This window comes from Kogia breviceps, chromosome 4 (genome assembly GCF_026419965.1).
Source record: "Kogia breviceps isolate mKogBre1 chromosome 4, mKogBre1 haplotype 1, whole genome shotgun sequence".
Lineage (NCBI taxonomy): Eukaryota > Metazoa > Chordata > Mammalia > Artiodactyla > Physeteridae > Kogia > Kogia breviceps.
This window is the reverse complement of record NC_081313.1, coordinates 85,478,259-85,503,768: the sequence shown is the minus strand read 5'-3', so window position 1 is coordinate 85,503,768 and position 25,510 is coordinate 85,478,259. Positions and strand designations below refer to the sequence as shown.

Here is a 25,510-nt window from a genome sequence, read left to right as displayed (position 1 = left end):
TATCACTTTACAGTATGTACACATACACACATATTAATTTATTTTAAAATTAGTCTGTGGCAGTATGTTTCTACTATCAATAACTAGGATACATTGAGAAAAATGGAACCATTATTAACTAAAACTCAGGAGACCCTTTCCAGACCTTCTACTCAATAGCTGTGACCTTGATTTCTCACTAACCATTTAGAAATTCTATATGCTTAATCTTGGGGGCCACGTTTTTCTCTTTTAAAATATGAAAGTTTTAGGTTAAGTAATCTACAAAGTATCTGAACCTCTTATTACCTTTTGTCTGCATGAATAATTTGGAGTCAAAGCCAGCAGGGATCACTGTGAATATCTTATTCCCTTTGATCAGATAAAAGGTACATTTTTTAGCTTCAGAAATGGAACCAAATCAATGTCTACCATCTCCACAGATGTTTCTAGACACAAAATCACAGAGTGTAGATAAAACACAACTCTCCTTCTGCCCTCTTAAGTAGGAGAGAAGAAAAAGGAGAAAAACAGAGATTCTTGAAGAGTGAGAAATAAGGGCATTGTTATCATTTCAAGCAGGATTATTTCTTCAAAGAGTCAGAGAAGTTGACTAGAAGTGGAAAGTCTAGAAAACAAGCCTTGTGACTGTTAGATATTGGTCCACTTCGTAGTATAACAATTTACTGAGTATAAACATTCTAACAGATGTGAAGTGATATCTCATATTTTTACAGTCTAAATTTTAAAAGGATTATTCAAGCTTTCTTCCTTTTATGCTAGGCTGAGGTCTCAAAATCAGTGAATTTGTTGTAAATATACAGAGTCTTGTTTTTTCCAGTGAGACCCAGACTAGTCACCTGAGTACTTTGGCTGGATTGATGCTTTCAAGAATTAGGGAGTTGAGACAGAAAAAATGAAGTGATTTGGACAGATACGTAATGCTTAGTAAATATTTTTAAATTATTAATAATAAATGATTATCAAAATAAAAAAATTCAGAATTAACTTAATTGAAAGTTTATCTGTGTTGCAGAAATAATATGTGTCAGAGCTTTATTCAAACCTAGGCCTTCGGACTCAAGAAACTTTTTTTTTTTTGTGTGCGTTATGCGGACCTCTCACTGTTGTGGCCTCTCCCGTTGCGGAGCACAGGCTCCGGATGCGCAGGCTCAGTGGCCATGGCTCACGGGCCCAGCCGCTCCACGTTAAGTGGGACGGGGCACGAACCCGTGTCCCCTGCATCAGCAGGCGGACTCTTAACCACTGCGCCACCAGGGAAACCCAAGAAGCTATATTCTTAACACTGCATTAAGTTGGGTTCAATGATAGGTATCCCTCATAATAATAGTTATTTTTATCATTATTTTCATGATCATGATGACTGTTAGATATGTCAGAAATACCTGAGACTGTATCATATCCCTGAGTTTACTGTAGTCTCGAATTCCTAGACCTCTTTCCTTGCATATCTCCATGCATATCTACTTTACATTAAGATTTTCATTGATTGAACTACAGAAAGAGGATTCTTTTTGTCCCTGACTTATTCCCTGGAATTTCTACTTTTATTTCCTTTTTATTCTTACATGACAAATGTACTGCATGTTCAACTAGTGACTTATCAAAAGCTGTGCCCTTCAACACCAGTGATCCAGAAAATGTCTTACTTAAGAGGTAGCTGTATAATTCATTTATTAATTTTATTTTTTCTATATGTATATTATTTTGGATTTTTAGCATGACATACATCTGCAAAGAAAAACAGTATTATCAGTTCCTTTTCATTGCTTATATTTTTATTTTCTTTTGGTTGCTTGGTTGATTGATTGCCTTACATCATAGAACTCTAGTATACTGTTGAATAGAAAGGGTTGATAGCTGGCATCCTTCTCTTGTTCCTAACTTCAGGGAAAAGCTTTTAGTATTTCTCCATTAAACAGGATGTTTGCTATCATTTTATCAGATTAAAGAGCTTTTCTTTGTTTTTAGTTTTCTAATTTTTACAATAAATGAATTTTGAATTTGAAAAAAAAAAGAGGTAGCTATAAATTTATTTCCTTGCTTTTTATTGAAAAAATGTGTTTTCATTCTTGTTAGTTTTTCTATTTAACTGAATTATATAATACTTATAGGGTAAAAATTGGTTTTTATTTTAGATACATCACATTCTCTCTACCATTAAAATGTGAATTATTTAGATAATTTCTATTGCTATTTTCTGGCTCACAGACTTGTTACTCTTCATACATGTCATTTAATTGACAGGTAAAAATCAACACAATGAACTCAGATTGTCGTTTGAATTTTCACTCCGGTTACATATTAGGAAGCTGACATTATCTGCCTTCCTGTACCTAAGCCCTAGTTTCCTCACCTATAAAATGATAATAATGATACTTTCCTTACAGTGGCATAAAAATAACATATGCCATTATTGCAGTGAGATCTCTTTATAAGTGACTTTTCACTAGCAGCAGTTTTGGTGAAGCTTTTCTTGACTCTAATTTACTCTGAAAGATTCATGGTTTTTTTTTTAAAGTTCCCGTGAACAAGTTTGCAACTGAAATTGAAAATTCGCCTGCCCATATGTCATTTTAGATTTAGTTCCAGAAGAGGATAAGATAATCAGGATGAATAAGGAGTTAGCTACTGAAATGTCTGACCATAAACAAATGTGAAAATATAACAACAACAAAAAAATAAGCTGCATTAAAGTGCATGATTAGGCTTTGCAGCAAAATTTGAGACTCTCTTGAAACGGTTTCTAATTTCATTAGCGCACTTAGTTAACTAAAAGCCATTTTAAAAGATGTAAATTTCAGCTTCCAAGTCAACCTAAACATTTGTTGCAAAAAAAGAGAACTCTAGTTCAAGGCAAGATTGCACCTTTAACCTCATCAACCTTTTTTTGTATAGGATGGCACTAGTCTTAAACTATATGTAGAAAAACATTGATGCGATCTTTACTGCATCTAACATGTTCTGCCTTGTAATATCATAGTTATTTTTGTATATGCATTATTTCTCCAACTATCTAGCATGGCATTTTCAATATATTAATCATTATTATAAATAGCTGTATATTCTCCTCATGTGCATAAAAATGTGTAAATAATGAAGGAGTGAAATACTGAATAAGCCCTACCTTTGGAAGAAAAAGAACAAGACTCAAAATAAACATCATTATTCTTTGGCAGAATAACTATAAATTCAGCTTCATATATAAGATATTGGATTATTTAGTTCATTTGTATTTATATTTTAATTAATCATCTTATAACAGGTTTTTAATTTGATATACATATCTCAAGATTCTTTTTTCCTGTTTCAGAATTAATCAATTATTTTTTATTTGTAATGTTTCCCTCCATGTTTTCAAATTGGTTTTAGTGGTTAGCTTAGAGATTATATATGCCTCCTTGCATTATGACAGTTATACAAATATTGAGAGTAATAAAAGTGTAATGCAGGTACTTTTTTTTTTTGCCTTTATTCCCATGGGTTCTACTCACTTCTTTTGTTTCATTCTTGCCATGCATTTTAACTTACGTATATTTGAGGCCATATAAAACACTACTGTTATTATTTTAAGCAGTCAGTATCCATTTATATTTACCCATGTATTTAAACTTTACAATACTCTTTATGCACTTAATACAATCCTTTATGCACTTTCACATTTTTATCTGGAATCGTTTTACCTCTCCTGAAGAATGTGCTTAAAATTTCTTTCAACACTTTAAAGATGCCAATACACTGTTTTCTGATTTCTTCCATATTATTTCTCCAATGAAGGTTTTTTCCTGACTGTTTTCACGATTTTTCTCTTTGTCTTTGGTTCTTGGCTGTTATTCCAAAGTGACTAATGCTTGATTTTACAAGATGAATGCATAGATATAAGATCCATTCAAAGTGCAAATTGGGTCATTGGATTTGAATGTAATAGAATACAAAAAATTTGGTAATATTCGTTCACATTCCATATTATGACTATCTTTATATCAATTTTTTGTTTACTAAGGAAAAATATCCCCATTTATTTGAAAAGATTATTCTTATCCAATTCTCCTCCATTTTCTTACAACATAATTGTTTAAGCCCAGATTTTATTCATATACTTCTACCAAAATAATATAACAGATTGATTTTGGAAGCAGATATGGTAATCCAGGTATCTTCTAATAAACCAGATATGAAAGATATTTACAAATATGTGAAGCAATTATAGCAGTAATTATATTTTGTTTTGGAAAATATAGTTATAATTTTGTAAATATATGTTCTGTTATATTAGCATAAAGAATATATTGGTATTTTTTTAATGAATGTGTATTTTGAATATTTCTGCCTTAATTTCTAATACATTAAACATGTATACATATGCAATTCATGCAAAAACAGTGCACTTTGGGGACTTCAATATTTTTAAGAAGGTAAAGTTTGAAAAATACTCTTTTAGATGTGCCTGCATGTGGTCTTTGTATTTATCTTGATTGGTATCCGCAGAGCTTCTTGATATTGTTCATCTATTTTGGAAACTTCTCAGGCATTACGTATTCTAATATTGTTTTGCTCAATTCTGTTTTATGTTTTTCTGTGATTCCAGTTAAACATGTTAGACCTTTTACTCTGATCTACGTGTCTTCTATGGTCTTTTCTATTTATTATTTTTTTTCTGTTTGTCTCTGCTTCAGTTTGTAATTTTTTAATTGACTTATCTTCCATTTCAGTAAAATATCATTGGCTGTATATTCTATTTTTATACCCATCTGCTGAGTTCATAATCTGATGCATTATATTATTTACTTTTATAATTTCCATTTGAATCCTTTTTTTATTTGCAGACATTCCTTATTTTACACAGTATGGTTAACTAAACTCTTGCATCTTGGAATTGTGTCTTTGCATTACCCAACTCTCTAGTCACTGGAACTGTGCAAAACAAGGACACATGTTTCAGTTAGTACAGTGATGCAAAGTGAGAACTCTTGACTTTCCAATTATCTCTGATATTTTATATTGTTTCCTTTGTTTTCTTCAATGCATTAATTATATTTATTTAAAATTTATTCCCTGTTAACTCTGTTAATTACAAGTAATACTCAGAATGCTATCATGTGATGAGATAAGTAGTTGCTCCACAAGGTAAATTTACTACATCACTGCTTAATTCAGTTGATTTTTTTAAGATCAAGAATTTCAGTGACAGATGCAGCATATTAATTTACACTCTGCAAGCAGCTCTTTATCTTCTTGACCTTACTGATTTTTGTTACAAGTCATTATACCATTTCATGTATGGTATAAAAACCTCCTAAGATTCTCCCATCCTGACTTTTGTGCTATAGTGATCATTCACTTTACTTCTACATATTTTATAAACCTCATAATGCATAGTTATTATTTTTACTTTTAACAGTAAATTAACTATAATATGATGTAACTAATAACAACGAACATATTTTGTGTTTTTCCAGGTTGTTTCCAATTTAAGTATCATTTATTTTGCCTAAAAAGCTTTAGTCAGCCTTCCTTATAATTCAAGTCTTCTGGTAATTAACTAAGCAACTTTTGTGTATCTGAAAGCTTTCAATTTACTTTCAGTTTGAAAGATATTTTTACTTTTTCTAGAATTTTAAGTTTATAGTTTCCTTTTTCTTTCTTTTTTTTTCAAGATTTTTAAAGATATTTATCCACTGTATTTTGGTTTATGATTTTTCCAACAAAATTCTGCTGTCATGCTTTCCTTAGTTCCTCTGTAAATAAGAATCATCTTCTGAATGCTTTTAGGATTTTACTCTTTATCATTGGTTTTAAATAATTTGATTATGAAACACCTTGTTTAATTATTTTCACATTTAATGTGCTGTGTTTCATTGAGTTTCTTAGTTCTATGGACTTATAATTTGCATCCTTTTTTTTCAAAAACAAGTGTTTAAGAAATAAAACAACTTTTATATTTCAAAATTGTTTTTTCAAAGTTTTTATAACTCTTCTTTCCTCAGGGACTCCAATTACATGTTTTTTATCCCACTATAAACAAGTCAATTTTTCTTTTTTATCCCGTTTCATTTGGATAGTTTCTATTGCTATGTCTTCATCCTCATTAATTTTGTCTCACTTGCTGTTAGTTCTTTTCTTAAAAGTCCCAAATGTCGTAGTCCTCACCTCTAAAATTTTGATTTGGGTCTTTTTTATGTCTTCTATGTCTTTAACATATTCAACTTTTCTTTTAGCTTTCTGAATTTGTAGAATGAGGTTATAATAACTGTTTTACTTTTGCTGTCTACTACTTCTATGCTCTGTGAAATTTCTGGGATTTTAATTGATTTATTTTTCTCATTATCAGTCAGCTTTTGCTATTGCTTTACAAGCCTGGCAATTTTTGATTAGATATCAGAAATTTTAATTTACATTATTGTGAGCTAAATGTTTTGGTATTCTTATTCATATTCTTGTGCTTTATTCTGGGAAACTGAATTTATTGTAATCCTGTAATTCTTATAATTTAATTTTTTGTGTCTAGTTTTAAGTTTCTTAGGTAGAAACAAAGCAACATTTCTTCTAGGAATATTTTCTCCCACTGTTGAGGCATAATCTTCTGAGTACTCTACACCAGAGGTCCCCAACCCCCAGGCTATGAATCAGTACCAGTCCATGGTCTGTTAGGAACTGGGCTGCACAGCAGGAAGTGAGCGGCAGGCAAGTGAGTGAAGCTTCATCTCTGTTTACAGGCACTCCCCATTGCTCGCATTACCCCTGAGCTTTGCTCCCATCAGATCTGTGGTGACATTAGATTCTCATAGAAGTATGAACTCTACTGTGAACTGTGCAAGTGAGGGATCTAGGTTGCGAGCTCCTTATGAGAATCTAATGCCTGGTGATATGAGGTGGAGCTGAGACTGTGATACTAGTGCTGGGGAGCAGCTGTAAATACAGATTATCACTACCAGAGAGGTTTGACTGCACAGAGACCATAATAAATCAAGTGGGAAACAAGCTCAGGGCTCCCACTGAATCTACATTATGGTGAGTTGTATAATTATTTCATTATATATTACACTGTAATAATAATAGAAATAAAGTGCACAATAAATGTAATGTGTTTGAAGCATCCCAAAACCATACCCCTCCCCCCTGGTCCATGGAAAAACTGTCTTCCACAAAACCGGTCTCTGGTGACAAAAAGGTTGGGGACCACTGCTCTACACAGCTCCCTATGAATTTTGAGTTTCTCCACTATGGTCTTTGGGAACAGGAACTATTCCTGATTCTGTGTGAGACCTGTAATTGTTCCAGGTAAAGAAAATTGTTCCAGTAAAGAACCAGGTGGTTCTTTACTCAGTGATGTCTAGTTTCCTCTATATATGCACTAATATTATGTGTCTGATGCCGTGAGGAAGACTTTCATGAGATGTTGGGAGTTCTCATTCTGTTCAGCTCCCTTCTCTTTCACACATTGTCCTGTGAACTTGTACCACCATGGCCTCCGGGACAGATGGCTACATCTCCTCAACTCTAGAAATCATGGAGATTCTAGAATCCTGGAAATAGAATGGAGAAAATGCAAGAAACGTTTAATAAGGAATTAGAAGAACTAAAGAGCAAACAAACAATGATGAACAACACAATAAATGAAATTAAAAATTCTCTAGAAGGAATCAATAGCAGAATAACTGAGGCAGAAGAATGGATAAGTGACCTGGAAGATAAAATAGTGGAAATAACTACTGCAGAACAGAATAAAGAAAAAAGAATGAAAAGAATCAAGGACAGTCTCGGAAAACTCTGGGAAAACATTAAACATTTGAACCAAGATTCAAATTATAGGGGTCCCAGAAGAAGAAGAGAAAAAGAAAGGGACTGAGAAAATATTTGAAGAGATTATAGTTGAAAACTTCCCTAATATGGGAAAGGAAATAGTTAATCAATTGCAGGAAGTGCAGAGAGTCTCATACAGGATAAATCCAAGGATAAACATGCCAAGGCACATATTAATCAAACTATCAAAAATTAAATACAAAGAAAAAATATTAAAAGCAGCAAGGAAAAAACAAGTAACATACAAGGGAAGCCCCATAACGTTAACAGCTGACCTTTCAGCAGAAACTCTGCAAACCAGAAGGGAGTGGCAGGACATATTTAAAGTGATGAAAGGGAAAAACCTACAACCAAGATTACTCTACCCAGCAAGGTTCTCATTCAGATTCAATGGAGAAATTAAAAGCTTTAAAGACAAGCAAAAGCTAAGATAAATCAGCACCAACAAACCAGCTTTACAGTAAATGCTAAAGGAAATTCTCTAGGCGGGAAACACAAGAGAAGGAAAAGACCAACAAGAACAAACCCAAAGCAATTTAAAAAAATGGTAATAAGAACATACATATTGATAACTACGTTAAATGTAAATAGATTAAATGCTCCAATGAAAACATATAGACTGGCTAAATGGATTCAAAAACAAGACCCGTATATATGCTGTCTGCAACAGACCCACCTCAGACCAAGGGACACATACAGACTGAAAGTGAAAGGATGAAAAAAGATATTCCATGCAAATGGAAATCAAAAGAAAGCTGGAGTAGCAATTCTCATATCAGACAAAATAGACTTTAAAACAAAGACTATTACAAGAGACAAAGAAGGACACTATATAATGATCAAGGGATCAATCCATGAAGAAGATATAACAATTGTAAATATTCATGCCCCCAACATAGGAGCACCTCAATACATAAGGCAAAGGCTAACAGCCATAAGAGGGGAAATCTACAGTAACACAATCATAGTAGGGGATTTTAACACCCCACTTTCACCAATGGACAGATCATCCAAAATGAAAATAAATGAGGAAACACAAGCTTTAAATGATACATTAAACAAGATGGACTTAATTGATATTGATAGGACATTCCATCCAAAACCAACAGAATAAACTTTCTTCTCAAGTGCTCATGGAACATTCTCCAGGATAGATCATATCTTGGGTCGCAAATCAAGCCTTGGTAAATTTAAGAAAATTAAAATCGTATCAAGAACCTTTTCGGACCACAACGCTGTCAGACTAGTTATCAATTACAGTAAAAAATCTGAAAAAATACAAACACCTTGAGGCTAAACAATACACTACTAAATAACCAAGACATCACTGAAGAAATCAAAGAGGAAATCAAAAAATTCCTGGAAACAAATGACAATGAAAACACGATGACCCAAAACCTATGGGAGGCAGCAAAACACTTCTAAGCGGGAAGTTTACAGCAATACAATCCTACCTTAAGAAAAGATAAATATCTCAAATAAACAACCTAACCTTACACCTAAAGCAATTAGAAAAGGAAGAACAACAAAACCCCAAAGTTAGCAGAAGGAAAGAAATCATAAAGATCAGATCAGAAATAAATGAAAAAGAAATGAATGAAACAGTAGCAAAGATCAATAAAACTAAAAGCTGGTTCTTTAAGAAGATAAACAAAATTGATAAACCATTATCCAGACTCATCAAGAAACAAAGGGAGAAGACTCGAGTGAACACAGTTAGAAATGAAAAAGGAGGAGTAACAACTGACACTGCAGAAATACAAAGGATCATGAGAGATTACTACAAGCAACTATATGCCAATAAAAGGGACAACTTGGAAGAAATGGACCAATTCTTAGAAAAGCACAACCTGAGACTGAACCAGGAAGAAATAGAAAATATAAACAGAACAATCACAAACACTGAAATTGAGATTGTGATTAAAAATCTTCCAACAAACAAAAGCCCAGGACCAGATGGCTTCACAGGCAAATTCTATCAAACATTTAGAGAGGAGTTAACACCTATCCTTCTCAAACTCTTCCAAAACATAGCAGAGGGAGGGACAATCCCAAACTCATTCTACGAGGCAAACATCACCCTGAAACCAAAACCAGACAAAGATGTTACAAAACCAGAAAACTACAGGCCGATATCACTGATGAACATAGATGCAAAAATCCTCAACAAAATACTAGCATACAGAATCCAGCAGCACATTAAAAGGATCATTCACCATGATCAAGTGGGGTTTATCCAAGGAATGCAAAGATTCTTCAATATATGCAAATCAATCAATGTGATAAACCATATTAACAACAGAAGGAGAAAAACCATATGATCATCTCAATAGATGCAGAAAAACCTTTTCACAAAATTCAACAACTATTTATGATAAAAATCCTCCAGAAAGTAGGCATAGAGTGAATTTAAGTCAACATAATAAGGCCATATATGACAAACCCACAACCAACATTGCTCTCAATGGTGAAAAACTGAAACCATTTCCTCTAAGATCAGGAACAAGACAAGGTTGTCCACTCTCACCACTATTATTAACATAGCTGTGGAAGTTTTAGCCACAGCAATTAGAGAAGAAAAAGAAATAAAAGGAATCAAAATTAGAAAAGAAGAAGTAAAGCTGTCACTGTTTGCAGATGACATGAAACTATACATAGAGAATCCTAAAGATACCACCAGAAAACTACTAGTGCTAATCAATGAATTTGGTAAAGTAGCAGGATACAAATTAATGCACAGAAATCTCTTGCATTTCTATATAGTAATGATGAAAAATCTGAAAGGGAAATTAAGGAAGCACTCCCATATACCACTGCAACAAAAAGAATAAAATATCCAGGAATAAACCTACTTAAGGAGACAAAATTCCTATATGCAGAAAACTATAAGACACTGATGAAGAAATTAAACATGATACAAACAGTTGGAGTGATATACCATGTTATTGGATTGGAAGAATCAACATTGTGAAAATGACTATAATATCCAAAGCAATCTACAGATTTAATGCAATCTGTATCAAACTCCCAATGGCATTTTTCATGTGTTTACAAATATTTGACAATTTATACAGAGACACAAAAGACCCCGAAGAGCCCAAACAGTCTTGAGAAAGAAAAACGGAGCTGGAGGAATCAGGCTCCCTGACTTCAGAGTATACTACAAAGCTATGGTAATCAAGACAGTATGGTACTGGCACAAAAACAGAAATATAGATAGATGGAATAGGTTAGAAAGCCCATAGATAAACCCTTACACATATGGTCATCTTATTTTTGATAACGGAGGCAAGAATATACAATGGAGAAAAGACAGCCTCTTCAATAAGTGGTTCTGGGAAAACTGGACAGCTACATGTAAAAGAATGAAATTAGAACACTTCCTAACACCATACACAAAAATAAACTCAAAAAGGATTAAAATCTAAATGTAAGGCCAGACACTAAAACTGTTAGAGGAAAACATAGGCAGAACACTCTATGACATAAATCACAGCAAGATCCTTTTTGACCCACACCCTAGAGAAATGGAAATAAAAACAAAAATAAACAAATGGGACCTAATGAAACTTAAAAGCTTTTGCACAGCAAAGGAAACCATAAACAAGACCAAAAGACAATCCTCAGAATGGGAGAAAATATTTGCAAATGAAGCAACTGACAAAGGATTAATATCCAAAATTTATAAGCAACTCAGGCAGCTCAATAACAAAAAAACAAACAACCCAATCTAAAAATGGGCAGAAGAACTAAATAGACATTTCTCCAAAGAAGATATACAGATTGCCAACAAACACATGAAAGAATGTTCAACATCATTAATCATTAGAGAAATGCAAATCAAAACTACAATGAGATATCATCTCACACCAGTCAAAATGGCCATCATGAAAAACTCTAGAAACAATAAACGCTGGAGAGGGTGTGGAGAAAAGGGAACACTCTTGCACTGCTGGTGGGAATGTAAATTGATACAGCCACTATGGAGAACAGTATGGGGGTTCCTTAAAAAACTACAAATAGAACTACCATACAACCCAGCAATCCCACTACTGGGCATATACCCTGAGAAAACCATAATTCAAAAAGAGTCATGTACCACAATGTTCATTGTAGCTCTATTTACAATAGTCAGGACATGGAAGCCAGCTAAGTGTCCATTGCCAGATGAATGAATAAAGAAGATGTGGTACATATATACAATGAAATATTACTCAGCCATAAAAAGAAACAAAATTGAGTTATTTGTAGTGAGGTGGATGAGCCTAGAGTCTGTCATACAGAGTAAAGTAAGTCAGAAAGAGAAAAACAACTACTTTATGCTAATACATATATATATGGAATCTAAAAAAGAAAAAATGGTTCTGAAGAACCTAGTGGCAGGACAGGAATAAAGACACAGACGTAGAGAATGGACTTGAGGAAATGGGAAGGTGGAAGGGTAAGCTGGGACAAAGTGAGAGAGTGGCGTGAACATATATACACTACCAAATGTAAAATAGATAGCTAGTGGGAAGCAGCGCATAGCACAGGGAGATCAGCTCAGTGCATTGTGTCCACGTACAGGCGTGGGATTTGGAGGGTGGGAGGGAGATGCAAGAGGGAGGGGATATGGAGATATATGTATACATATAGCTGATTCACTTTGTTATACAGCAGAAACTAACACACCATTGTAAAGCAATTATACTACAATAAATATGTTTTAAAAAAAAGAATTTTGTTTATGGTAATTTCATGTAAATAAATGATCAAACCTAATGACAATCTATGCTTCTATGTGTTTACTGTATATATTACTTTTCATGAGGCAATTTTAAAATTCTTGTCTTGCGTTATATGTATAAGAAATGTGTAATCATTATGGTTATCAATTAAAAACACATCCATCAGTAACAACTAGAAATTATTTGTTCACTGAGTAGTAGCAGCTGTTAAATAAAAACTGAGACAACAACCACAAAAAGGTTAAGGATATTAAAAGGACTCTGGATGGGTAAAGATGCTTTTATTCATTAGGAGTTGAGATGTGAAAATAGCAACCTAAGAGGAAGATTTGGATAATATCCTTAAAGTTGAACACAATATAAGTTTAAAGCTTATATTATATATAAGCTTATTTATAAGAGCAAGTTTTCATTTGCTCCTCATGCAGCTATGAGTCAAAAATTAAGAAAAAAAGATGGAAAAAAACCAAAGAGATTTTATATATATATATATATATATATATATATATATATATATATATATATATATGTTTACTCACGGACCGTTAGTCCTTATTTATCTTTTGAAATGTGAAAATAGAAAGGTTTCTGGAAGATCAGCATATACTTTCAGTATTTTGAGCTAATAAACATCTGAAAACCAAGTCACTTTCAATATCCACAAGAAATACAGTGAGTAATATTTTCCTTGCATATCAGTTATAGTGTATTTACATCTTTAACATTGAACAAAAGATAAATGAAGCTAAGTTCATTAAAAAGTAGCTTATATAAAGATAACAATATTTTAAACTTGTGGCCAATCACTATTCTAGTTTTATACATTTAAAGGAACTCCGTTAGCAAGATAATAACCTATTAAACAAATGGGCCTTGAATATAAACAGTAGTTTTGACTAATTTTATAGAAAAACCTACATCTAATAACAGAAAAAATAATTAATCCTTTTAGAACATTCCTTGAGCAATTAGCTTTATCATTCAACATTGTTTAAAACAATCTCTTGTCTTTGCAAATTTATGCAAAATACATTCTATGTACATCTGACTTAAAAATAACAATTTTTAGAAAGAATATTTAAGAAGATATAAAGGGCCACTATGGTTATTAGCTTAATAAAGATAATTTGCTCCCTCCCTATTTTACTTTGCTGTTTCCACTATCTGTGGGAATTAGAGTCGAAACTAATTGAATAAGCTAATATAAATAACAATGAATCAAACCCAGTATCAACCCGAGGATAGACAGGAAGGGCACACCAAGAGATGATGCAAGTTATCATTAATTCCCTTTCCTTGGAAAAACAGTTTTAAAAGGATAGAGTCCAGTTGATGCAAATGAACAGCAAATATATCACCCTTGCAGTTGTTTCCTCCTTCTCTAAACATTGACAATTACCTTTTCTGCAACAATGTATTATTGTTGTTTTATTATTTGAAGTACTTCTTAAAGTTCCCACTTTTTCTCCTATTCTGTAAATTGTAATAGTGTATCATCTCTGTATTATTTTAATGATCTATTGAATCAACATTTGTCCATATCAATCAATCTATGCAATGATACTTGAGTACTTTAAATCGTATCTCCATTATATCCTCTTCAAAAATCTACAATGGTCATTTTCTAGCCTATTGAATCTTGACTTCTGTGTACGAACCTCAAATTAAAAAAAATTTCCTTTGACTTATTCGGACCCATTTTCCAATGATTGTATTTTTATTCACAGCAAAAGGTATAACTGTTTTTTAAAGAGATTTTTTAACTAAAATTATTTTTATTTTTTAATGTATCATAGGAGCATTAAACTGAAAGCTTTACTGCTTCCCTGAATATATATGTAGACATCAGATGCTTAAGGATAATGGATTAGGCCTTTTTGAAATTACTATGAGAACAGGTATACATTTAGCATAGAAGGTTAAGATAACAGTTAATAAAATCAAATTTTGTCATAAGTATTGGTATTAATTACAATTTGGAAAATGTCCCTACTTGTCCTGACACTGTATCTGTGATCTGTTATTGCTAACACTTTAAAGAATGGATTCACTGGATTAAATGTGATAGATTTTTTTAAACTGAGGGCCGCGGCAAGCATTAATCAGATTTGAAGTATGGAAGTATGGAAAGTAGTAATATTGTTTAAAATTTTGTGATGATGGCCTGTCAATTTATTGCCACTGCAAAAAGAAGATCACTAAAGTGATATGAGAGATAGGAAATGTTAGAATCTTACGGATGATATACTCATTAATACAATGTTTTCTATTGAACATTGCAGGGTCAATGAGAAAAATATGAGAGAAAAATTTTGGTAGATCTATCAAGGAAGACAACAAGGTTTTTAGTCATGAGCAATTAAGTAGGGCCTTGTAAATTATTTGGCAGTGCAGAAGTGACAGTAAGAGATGGAGGAACACCTAGACATTGAAATTGACTAGCTCATAGGATATCCAAGAGCAGAAGGTCAACAAGCAAGGAGACAACTAGGTTTGCCAAACATTACTAACGTGAGATACAAATTTGAAGAAAAAATCATCATTTAAAGTCAAGTCACAAGTTATAAAGAAGGGTGCAATTCATAATTATGTGCATGGGAAAATTTCCAGGATTTTGTATAATGTGATTAAAGGAGGTTAAAGAATAGTTCAGTATGATTTTGTTGACGTAAAGCCAGGGTCCAAACCTAAATTACCTGTATTTATATTATGCTAGATATTAAAGAAGAAAAAGTATGGAATTGTTAGCTATCATTTACTCTGGGGTAATTTTTAAATGGAATTACTTTTTTTTTAATAATATGGAAAGGGTAAAGAGATCGTTCACTTTTAATTCAATATGCTTTTTTTTCTTGAAAAATAAAAGGATATAATTTACTTCAGCAAAAATTATTTGAAAGAGGAAGACATAATAAATTTTAATTAAGTATAATACAAGTTTGAGAAATAGGTAAATATATTATGAAGGCAAAGGAGAAAAATATGGATTACAACTGTTTTATTTCAAAGAACTTTTAGAGTAGTCATTAAAGTAGGCTTAAAGACAGCACTTCTGGATTATATATTATTTCCCCTTCACTTCCTCTTTCCCTTTCCATTTCCATCTTTAACCACTTCACAGGATCTCCAAAGCCCTGTTCTGAGTGAAGATGGTAAACAAAGAGGAACATTCAGACCACACAATGTTAGAATGACTGATCATTCTTGAATATGCCAATGTTACTTCTTCCATCTTTCCATTCTATCTTTTAGAGAACATAGAATTCAGTTATAAGTTGCATTCTGTTAGAGAATTCACTCTCTCTTTCAGTGAGTATAGAATTTAGTTACAAATCACATCTGTTTCTTCCCGAAAATAACACTGACTTTAATGCTGAGTTTTCTGAACATAGGTATTAGTTGGCATCATAATCTTAACCAATTTATAGTCTAAGATTGGTTTGTCAATCTATTTTAGATGCAACAAGCTAAAAGCATATTAACATAGACTGATGTTTGGCTACTTAACTCTCAAACTATTGTCTTTATCACAGGAGCAAAATAGAGTTAACAAATAGAAAGGATAGTATACAATTATGAACACACGGAGAGCAAATTTTGTATTCTCTTTTCTGACACGTTTTGAGTCAATTATAACTTCATAAGAAGTTTCCAGGAACTGCATTCCCTGTCTTAAAATCAGTACTCCAAAGAAATTCTTTCTTTTTAAAATATTCCTACCATTAAACGAGCAATTTTATATGATTGGTATCAACTTGGTTTTTCTCCACATCTACAAAGCAACTGCTGTCAACTTTTCAATGTTTACTATAAATAACCCTTCATCAGAGCACCCAGATTCATACACAATACTATTTCACCATTAAGTCTGAAGACTTGATTCATGTGACTGTGCAACTTTGAAATTTCCTATTTTCCAAACTTTTAGTGATTTAGAAGAAAGTGAATAAAGTAGAGAAGCAACTAAAAAGTCACACTGAAATTGAACTTTTCTTTCTTTTTCTTTTAAGAGATGATGAGAATTCCACTACATTAAGAGAAGCCTTTCTCCTTAGCTTTGTTAAGATAGCAGAGAACCCATGAAATAAAAGAATATTACAGGATTGCCAGAAAAAAAAATATTGCTAGGATGATTTTTAAATGATCATAAGAAAATGAAACTGTATAAGTATGTAGATTTGCATTCCCATAGCTATTTCTAGAATATTGCTCTTTGGGATATATAAAAATGTCCTTAAAGATGGGCTCATCTTTATGATTAATACTTTGAAACTTCCCCAAAAAGCTTGAAATCAAGGTTGGTACAACCTCTTATTAAAATATGGGAGTAGGTTTGCAAACATGTTAAATTGTGTAGAAAATAATTGAAAAATCACATTCAAAAATAATATTTGGAATAGGAGAGGAAAAAATATATATAGGAAACAAGTCTTAAAATGTGTTTAATGTTAAAGGATCTTTAAATGTAAAAGTCCACACAAGAAAAACACAATCTTGATCCAAGTCTTTAATTGTTATTCACTAGACTCTCTTAATAAAAAAACAAAGATAGTCTAAATTTATTTTTTAATTGAGAATATAGTGTATTTATTCTAGGGATTTTTAAATTAAAAGGATCTACTTAATAATAAAATACTATGAGAACCACTGATTTCAGATTCAACTTATTTGAATTTGGTAAGTTAAAAATCGTATATTTCTTTGTTTCTCAAAACTTTAATTTTTAGATTGGAAATTTAACTGTATAGAATTATTAAGTAATGCCACAGTTATATTCCCTGCTTTGTGAGGTAAAATGCCTGTGATAGCTTCATAGGCAGCCAGTGTTTTGTCTCTGATCCCTCTACTGTCTCTATTCTAAGTTTAAAGAGAATGGTTTCTCTTAGTGATCTCTTTCCTTCTTTATTGTGTTCTATTTCTACTGCTCTAATGCAGTTTACTGGCATTATGGTATTCAAAGAGTTATACAGATTTTTAAAATACTTTTTTTCAGATATTAAACAGTGAACAATATATAAACATTAGTAAGTTAGATGCAAATTATGTTGTTAGAACCTAGAGTTCCTTAAGTCAGCCTGCCTCCTCCCTGAGAAGTGATGTTTCTTTACCAAGTTGTATATCTAATCTGTCTCTCTTGTTCTTGATGATGCTAAGCATTTATCTGATTCCCTTGGAAGAATCCATTATGTTGGCAGTTAAGCACAATATCAAGTAAACATTTACCACACTAAGTATCTGGATCACTCTAGCTCTTATGCATTTTTCTCATATAAATGTTTAAATCTCCTCAGGACTACACAAACACTTTTCTCTGTCCTTACTCAACTAAATTTCTAGGCTAAAATTTGTTTAACTATCTTCTTTCTCCCATAGCATCTGAGATAAAGGCTTTCGTTTGTTTAATAGCTGTCTCACAGTATTTCTTAGGTTCATCACATACAAATATGTTCACAATTACTGGATATGTGAAGGATAACTCTATGGCAAGACAGAATACGGAAAATATAATTTCGATTTTGTTGCAAGATGTGATTTCATCACATGCTATTACATTAAGAAAAATATTATAAATTTTTATTTCTTAAAACAATATAGATGAACTTATTTGCAAAGCAGAAATAGAGATACAGGCATAGAGAACGAACATAGGGATACTAGGGGGGAAGGGGGGTGGGATGAATTGGGAGAATGGGGTTGATGTATATACACTACTATGTATAAAATAGATAACTAATGAGAACCTACTGTATAGGACAGGGGACTCTACTCAGTGCTTTATGGTGACCTAAATGGGAAGGAAATCCAAAAAAGAGGGGATATATATACACATATAGCTGATTCATTTTGCTGTACAGCAGAAACTAATGCAAAATTGTAAAACAACTATACTCCAATAAAAATTAATTTTAAAAAATCTGTATTTCAGATTGGTGAACTGATTCACACCCTTTTTCTTTTGCAAAAATGGTTTACCCAAAAGACACTTATTTTGTTAATCCATATATTTTATTATCAAAAATTTATCATATGCATATAAGCCACACACCCAGAGCTTTATCCTGCAACAAATTTGCACAGGAAAAGAAAAACACCTGATGCTAATTAACTAGGTAAAGAGGATTAAACAGTGCTAAGAAATAACCTTGGCTTTAATCAGTAGTAAATTTATTTAAAATGTTAAGAAAATGGAAGAAAAATGATAAAATCATTTTTGCTAAAAGGGGTATTAAGAAAAATGTTTTGATTCTTTAAATTCTGTGGACAATATGCTTACTGGTGGTCATTTAATTACTGGGTAGGAGAAGCTGAGAAAATGACCCCCAGCAGGAGTACAGAGTTTTCATTATGCATATAGAATAGAAACCTTAGCTTAGGCTTTTAAGATATATTCCTGCATGAAAAGAAAAGATCTGGTAAGCTTTGCAAGTATGACTTAGATTGCTCTGGTACACAGTCAAATGCTAAGCAAGTACATTATTGCATACAGAGGAAACTTGTGTTATCCAGAGAAGAAGGCAAGCAGTTGTAGATCCTGCCACATGAAAGGAAGTTTCCTGAGTATTTTATGAGTGACAAAAATAACATCGGGTAATCATCCACATTTATTTTTGAGTCCAAAAGATTTAGTGGTAAACACTCTTAATTTCTACAGAAATCATACATTGCTACAAGGCATGTCACACTGACATAACACTTCTGCAGAAGCCAGAAGCATAGACTGAGGTAACTTACAGAAAGAGCAAGAATTATAGTATAACCTTAGTCCATCTGGACTTATGAGATAGTTTTAAGTTTCATTAAGCTTTTATTAGAAGTATGACAACTGTCCCAGTCTATTTTCAGAAGCTTGTCTGTCCAGTTGCTCATGAATTTTATCAGGGCAAAAGTGCAGATAGTGTTCAAAATGACCAAAGGCTATTATTATGTAGAAGACTGTAAATACCAAAAGTGACAACTTTCTACCATGTCTATTGAACTAAACTTTATTATCTTCTTCCAATGGAATGCAATGCATTGTACCTCATTTACACATATTTATGTGTTTATTCAAATATTTCTAATTTTTCTTATGATGCTTTCTTCCCAACCACCTTCACAATTATTTACTTTCTCATGCTCACCCCACAGTCCATAATAATAATTTTGATCATGAATTTGATCAATACCAAAGTCCATAGAATTGATAATATCTTGTAATCTAAGCATCACAGAAATATTTCTATACCATCAAAAAGAAATAGTGGCTTTGTTCTGATGGCTAAGCAAAAATTTAGAATTTATTTTTAATGTAGGTCCAAAACTGAGTTTGATTTTTGAAAACTTATTGAATATTAATAGTTCAGTTTTTTCACATTTAAAATCAAAACAATTTTTGTTGTGCTCAGATGACTTTAACTGGTGATGAACTTGAAAAAGCAAAGAAGAATTTTCTGATAAGAAGATGGTAGATAACTTCTTTATAGAGAAAAATTTTCATGGCCATATGAAATAATATTTTCTTCATTTTCTGATATTAATATTGTTTTATGTAATTTTTTAACAATAAAAATGCTTTGATTTTGACATTTTGAAACAGTTTAACAAAATTTACTAAGGTTTAATACTTAGTCCTTTGTCAAGATATAGTACATACAAATTTAACAAAATTTTTTGGTTTGAAAACCATGCAGAAGTAAAAAGCCATTTCTAGAATAGGAAAAAATTTCACTTTGTATGATGAATATAATACTATGATTTGGGGCTCAACTTGGATTCTATGGATAGGAAACATAATTACATTAGCAATATTAGTTATTGCCTAAACAGTAAAACAAAAGGAAACACTACAATATTATAACATTCTACAAGCATTATATAAAATTCTGGTACTCATTTGAGACATTTTAGTAGACATCCTAATATTCTGTTATTGCTTTAATAGCTCACAGTCTGTGTCCTATTACTGACTTCCATGAACAGTGTGAGACAACTGGGTTTTTGCAACGCAGTTGTAGATCAAAGTGGTTTATCATATAAATTGCTGTCCATAGGAGTAGATAATTCTGATGAAATTTACTTCATTTACTTTTAAGAAATAAAAAAGTATCCCTAGATTTCACAGAGCATAATTAAAATACTAATTGAAATGCCGTGCTATATGTGTTCTGCATGTCATCTCATTTTTCAGAGTTCTGCCAGTATTTTAAACATATCTTGCAAGCATATAATAATAGCAAGCAATGCCTTTGTGATCTTTTTAATCCAATTTGTAGGCCAGGTGTTTGGAATTTACCCTTTCTATTATAAAAGTAATTAAAGGTAAGTGAACGTAGAGTTCGTTCATTATGAAAATTGATAAGGGTATTTGTGGTACAGTGGCCTCTCACTGTTGTGGGGCACAGGCTCCAGACGCGCAGGCTCTTGGAATTTACCCTCTTTCTATTATAAAAGTAATTAAAGGTAAGTGAATGTAGAGTTCGTTCATTATGAAAATTGATACGGGTATTTGTGGTACGGTGGCCTCTCACTGTTGTGGGGCACAGGCTCCAGACGCGCAGGCTCAGCGGCCATGGCTCACGGATCCAGCCGCTCCGCGGTATGTGGGATCTTCCCGGACCGGGGCACGAACCCACGTCCCCTGAATCGGCAAGCGGACTCTCGGCCACTGCGCCACCACGGACGCCCCATACTGAAGGTTTTCTATGTGGTTTTATAGGTAGAATCAACTGTACCTAAATATTAACTCTTTCTTTCTGGCAACTTTCACTGTTTTAATGTTAAAATACACACATTAGTTTCTGATTGTGTGAATTAATTCAAATTGACATGAACCAAAGATTAGCTTAGACGGTGAAATAATCAAATTTTTATAATTTTTATTTTTAAACTTTAGTTTTCTGTCAGAAGAAAATGAAGAAAATAAATCTAAGATACAATGTTTGTAAAGGAATTGTAAGGCTTCCCTGGTGGCACAGTGGTTGAGAGTCCGCCTGCCAATGCAGGGGACGTGAGTTCGTGCTCCGGTCCAAGAAGATCCCACATGCCGCGGAGCGGCTGGGCCCGTGAGCCATGGCCGCTGAGCTTGTGCGTCCGGAGCCGCCTGTTCTCCGCAACGGAAGAGAGAGCCACAACGGCAAGAGGCCTGAAAAAAGAAATTGAACCTAGTCCAAATTGGTAAACTATTTTAAAGTACATACAATTAATATATACTGCTAACCCTTTTTATACTTGTAGTCAGTAATGTAACTTTAGATTCCACTTATCATAATAAGTTGCGATTTTGTACTATAAATCAAAGAAGAATATTCTGCCTGTTGCACCAAAAAAATAAGAGATTTATCTGGCTAGTAAAAGAATCTCCTGAATTTGCTATCAACCAAATATGTGATATTTTATTATAAATGTTATGAAATTAAAGGGAACAGAAAATTATTAGTCCAATAAATAAGGATATGGTTTATCCTTATTTCAAGTTTTTACCTTAATCAGGACATGACATTATATATTATAAAATGTGTATTTGGTTTTCAGGTTTGTGTTGAGGATTAAACAAATACTGCCCAGAATATAAAGTACATGAGTACTTATGTGGATAAAACATGTCCTTACTCCTATTTCTACATTTTATTTTTCTTTGTTTACTTGTTTTATTGTTTTCATAGCAAGCTATGAAAATGGTCATACATTTGTATTCTCTAAACTGATGGTAGCACACATCTTTTTCCCCCTAAAAGTTTCCCCACAAAATATAATATGTTTTTCATTAGACCAGCTGTGGATTAGTAGTTTTCAGAAGAATTAGATGAATTTTAATGTGCATATATTTTTCTTTGTAATTTATAAATGAACCTTTCATATTCACCAACCTTCCATATTCACCTAACATAAACCATATATATATAAAAAACCATATATATAACATAACCATATATATAACATAAACCATAAACCAAGTATTCAGTAATTTTAATCTTCTGATATAGTATTAAAATATAGAAGATACAAGCAGTAAATCAGTGTTTTATTTTCAAAATATGTTCCACTTTTGCATTTGAATTTATTCTCAGTCTACTTAAAAGCAAATGTTAAAGCTCACAAGAGGATAGCTGTTATTTTCAGCTCCTCCTCAAACCATCTTTGCAGCCGATTGAAAACCAGGATGGAGGAAATTAGCTGAATTTGATATAGTTCAGCTGAAGCTGAATTTTCCTTTATCTAATCTTAAGGGGATCAATAGCAGAAAATTATTTTCCCTTAAACTTACGGACTTGAAACAACTTTGAAAAGCTAATAAATGACTAGGCAAAACAGGTTTTTCAATAACCATGAAAGAAAATGTACCAAAATGACTCTCTATAGTTAATATTTGAATAAATAATATATTCAAGACATTTTTATTAAAATACTTTGTTAAACTTCTCATTTTAAGATCAGCTGAAAGATATGCCTCTTGAAGGATTTTTACTTCGATGAACAATCTTATACTTCCACATTTACATAACCTTCAAAATAAAATACATTAAATACAAGGGGCACTAATTTTTATTAAAGAAGCAACAAGAATCAAATTATTTCTTTAAAATGTGATCAATCTAATTTGAAATAAGATAAATGGAAATTCAATCTATTTATGCAGTAAGCAGAATAATGCCCCTTGCCTCGCAGATATCCATATTCTAATCTTCAGAATCTGAATATATTCAGTTTCATGACAAAGGGGAATTAAGGTTGCAGTTAGAATTAAGCTCACTACTCAGCTGACTTTAAGATAGGCAGATTACCCAGGATTATCCAGGTGGATCAAATTTAATTGCAAGAGTACTTAAAGGTAGAAAAGAGAGGAGAGTGAGTCAAAGGAAGATGTGAGTGTTGAAGAAAGGCACGCAGAGCTGTAACTGTTGTTACTCAAGATGGAGGAAGGGGGCCATGCGTTAAGGACTGTGGGCATCATCTCAAAGCTGGAAAGGACAAGGAAACAGATTATGCCCTAGAGACTCCAGAAGGGAATGTAACTCTTCTGACATTGTGATCTTCTTTTAGCCCAGTGAGACCCAGGCTGGACTGCTGAACTACAGAACTGTAAGTTGTTTTTCATTGTTTTAAGCCACTCAGTTTTCGGAAATTTGTTAAAGCATCAATAGAAAACTAATGCAATACATCATACTTTTCGTATCAGAGCAAAAGGGCAAAATACACACACAATATATGGTTTACAAGGTATGTGTGTATGTGTGAAGTTGACTTTAGTTGAGTCAATTTTACAATACTATCCAAAATTTCAAATATGCCTTTTGTCTCTATAATCCCATTTCTGGAAGCTTATTCTAAAGTTGTATTTACATGTATGGAAAATATGTGCACAAAAATGTTGATTTAAGACAATTTTTTAACTTAAAAAATTTGAAATAATGAAATACAAATAAGTAATCGCTTTCTAAGCCTCTGTGTTTGTGTGGGTGTTGCTTTCATAGACTGTAATAGATGTAGCTTCAAAGAAAGACATCTTGGCAGATGGAGACAACTGAGGGTTAATTACTTTCAAGAATAAATTTTTGCAGATTTGAATATTGTACCATGTGCATAAACAACTTATTAGAAATGGGTTGGTGAATTTAAAACTGAATGATATCATCTCAAATTTCAGGGCTAATGGATGGTGATTTTTTTAAAATGTTATAGAGGTTTGGGTGAGTTGGAAAATCTAGTCTTCTAATTCTGGCCCACTTTTTGTTGGGGTTAAAGAGTTTTTGCTGACATCCTCACAGATTTTTCTTGAATCATGATAGATGAAATTGCAACAGTTTTCTTTGTCATAAGGTTAAGCGAAAAACCATAAAATGAGTAAACAGCAAATAGAAGACTTTATAGAACAGCAGATAACAATCTTGTTTGAAACATAAAAAAGTCACTGGTACTTGGGCCCTTCCATAGGTAAGGTTTCAGGTGTATCAGGGTAAACAATTAGAATAAAGAAGCCCTTCTATAAAGGGCTTGTGATGAGAATGAAGTGATTCTTCTCACCTGGGACTTGCAAAGGAGATGACCATATGTGTAGCTCACTTTGAAGTGTGCTGTATGTATGATGAGAAAAACCATCCATTTGTAATTGCTACTTTTAAAGGCAGGTGGGAAGAATGAGAACTCTCCCAAAAATCAGTTACACTTTTAAGAGAGCCACCTTGGGCTACTCCTATGGCATTTCCTCCAGTGAAGAAAGTTGTAACAAATAACCTCAGATAATTCCTGAAGTCAGCAATCCAAAGAGTGTTTATCAGGTTGAAAACTTGAAAGAGTTCTTTCAGTCTTGGTTCCAAATCCCCTAGGAAAAGAATATGGTGATGGCCATATGGGCCTCCTAGGAAATGTTTATCATGTATTGCATAAGAACCCTATGGGTCATAGGTCTGCTGCTATACATAGAGGGGAGAGGTACCACTGGGTCAAGACAAAATACACTGGCTGGGCACTTGGTGGGATAGAGCTCAGACGAGCAGCTGTATTTTTCTCTAAAATGAAAATGAGCCTAAGTTTGAGAAGCTCAAGAAACAGAAACAATAACCACAACATGGAGTAGGGTGCATGATGGTAAATCCTCTCATACATATCATAACTGTCTTAATTTTAGTTCTTATTTAATCTTATATGGATTTTTGCATAACACTAATCAATGTACCCAACAAGGTAACAGAATGAAGATATTGAATTAGATGAATTATGAAAAGTAACAGTTTAAAGAAATATACTATTTTAATTTTAAACACAGTATAAAGTGCTTATATAGTATGAAGTCCTTAGAATCAGTTGGAAATGTTTGGACAATGCATAAACATCCCATATATTTCAAATTAACAATGATTGAAGTTCATTAATACAAATATATCTAGTAAGTCAAAGTGCTTTTAAAACTCGTAAAATTTTTGCTGTGGTTACAAAAGATATGATTGCATATTGCTCTAAAAAAATAGAATAGCACAACAAACAAAGTCAATGTAAAATTATAA

General features: G+C 32.6%; 1 pseudogene; it reads left to right on the top strand.

The window, feature by feature from the left end:
- Positions 1–24,288: 24,288 nt before the first annotated feature.
- Positions 24,289–25,083, top strand: LOC131755705 (protein BTG4 pseudogene; annotated as a pseudogene).
- Positions 25,084–25,510: the final 427 nt, after the last annotated feature.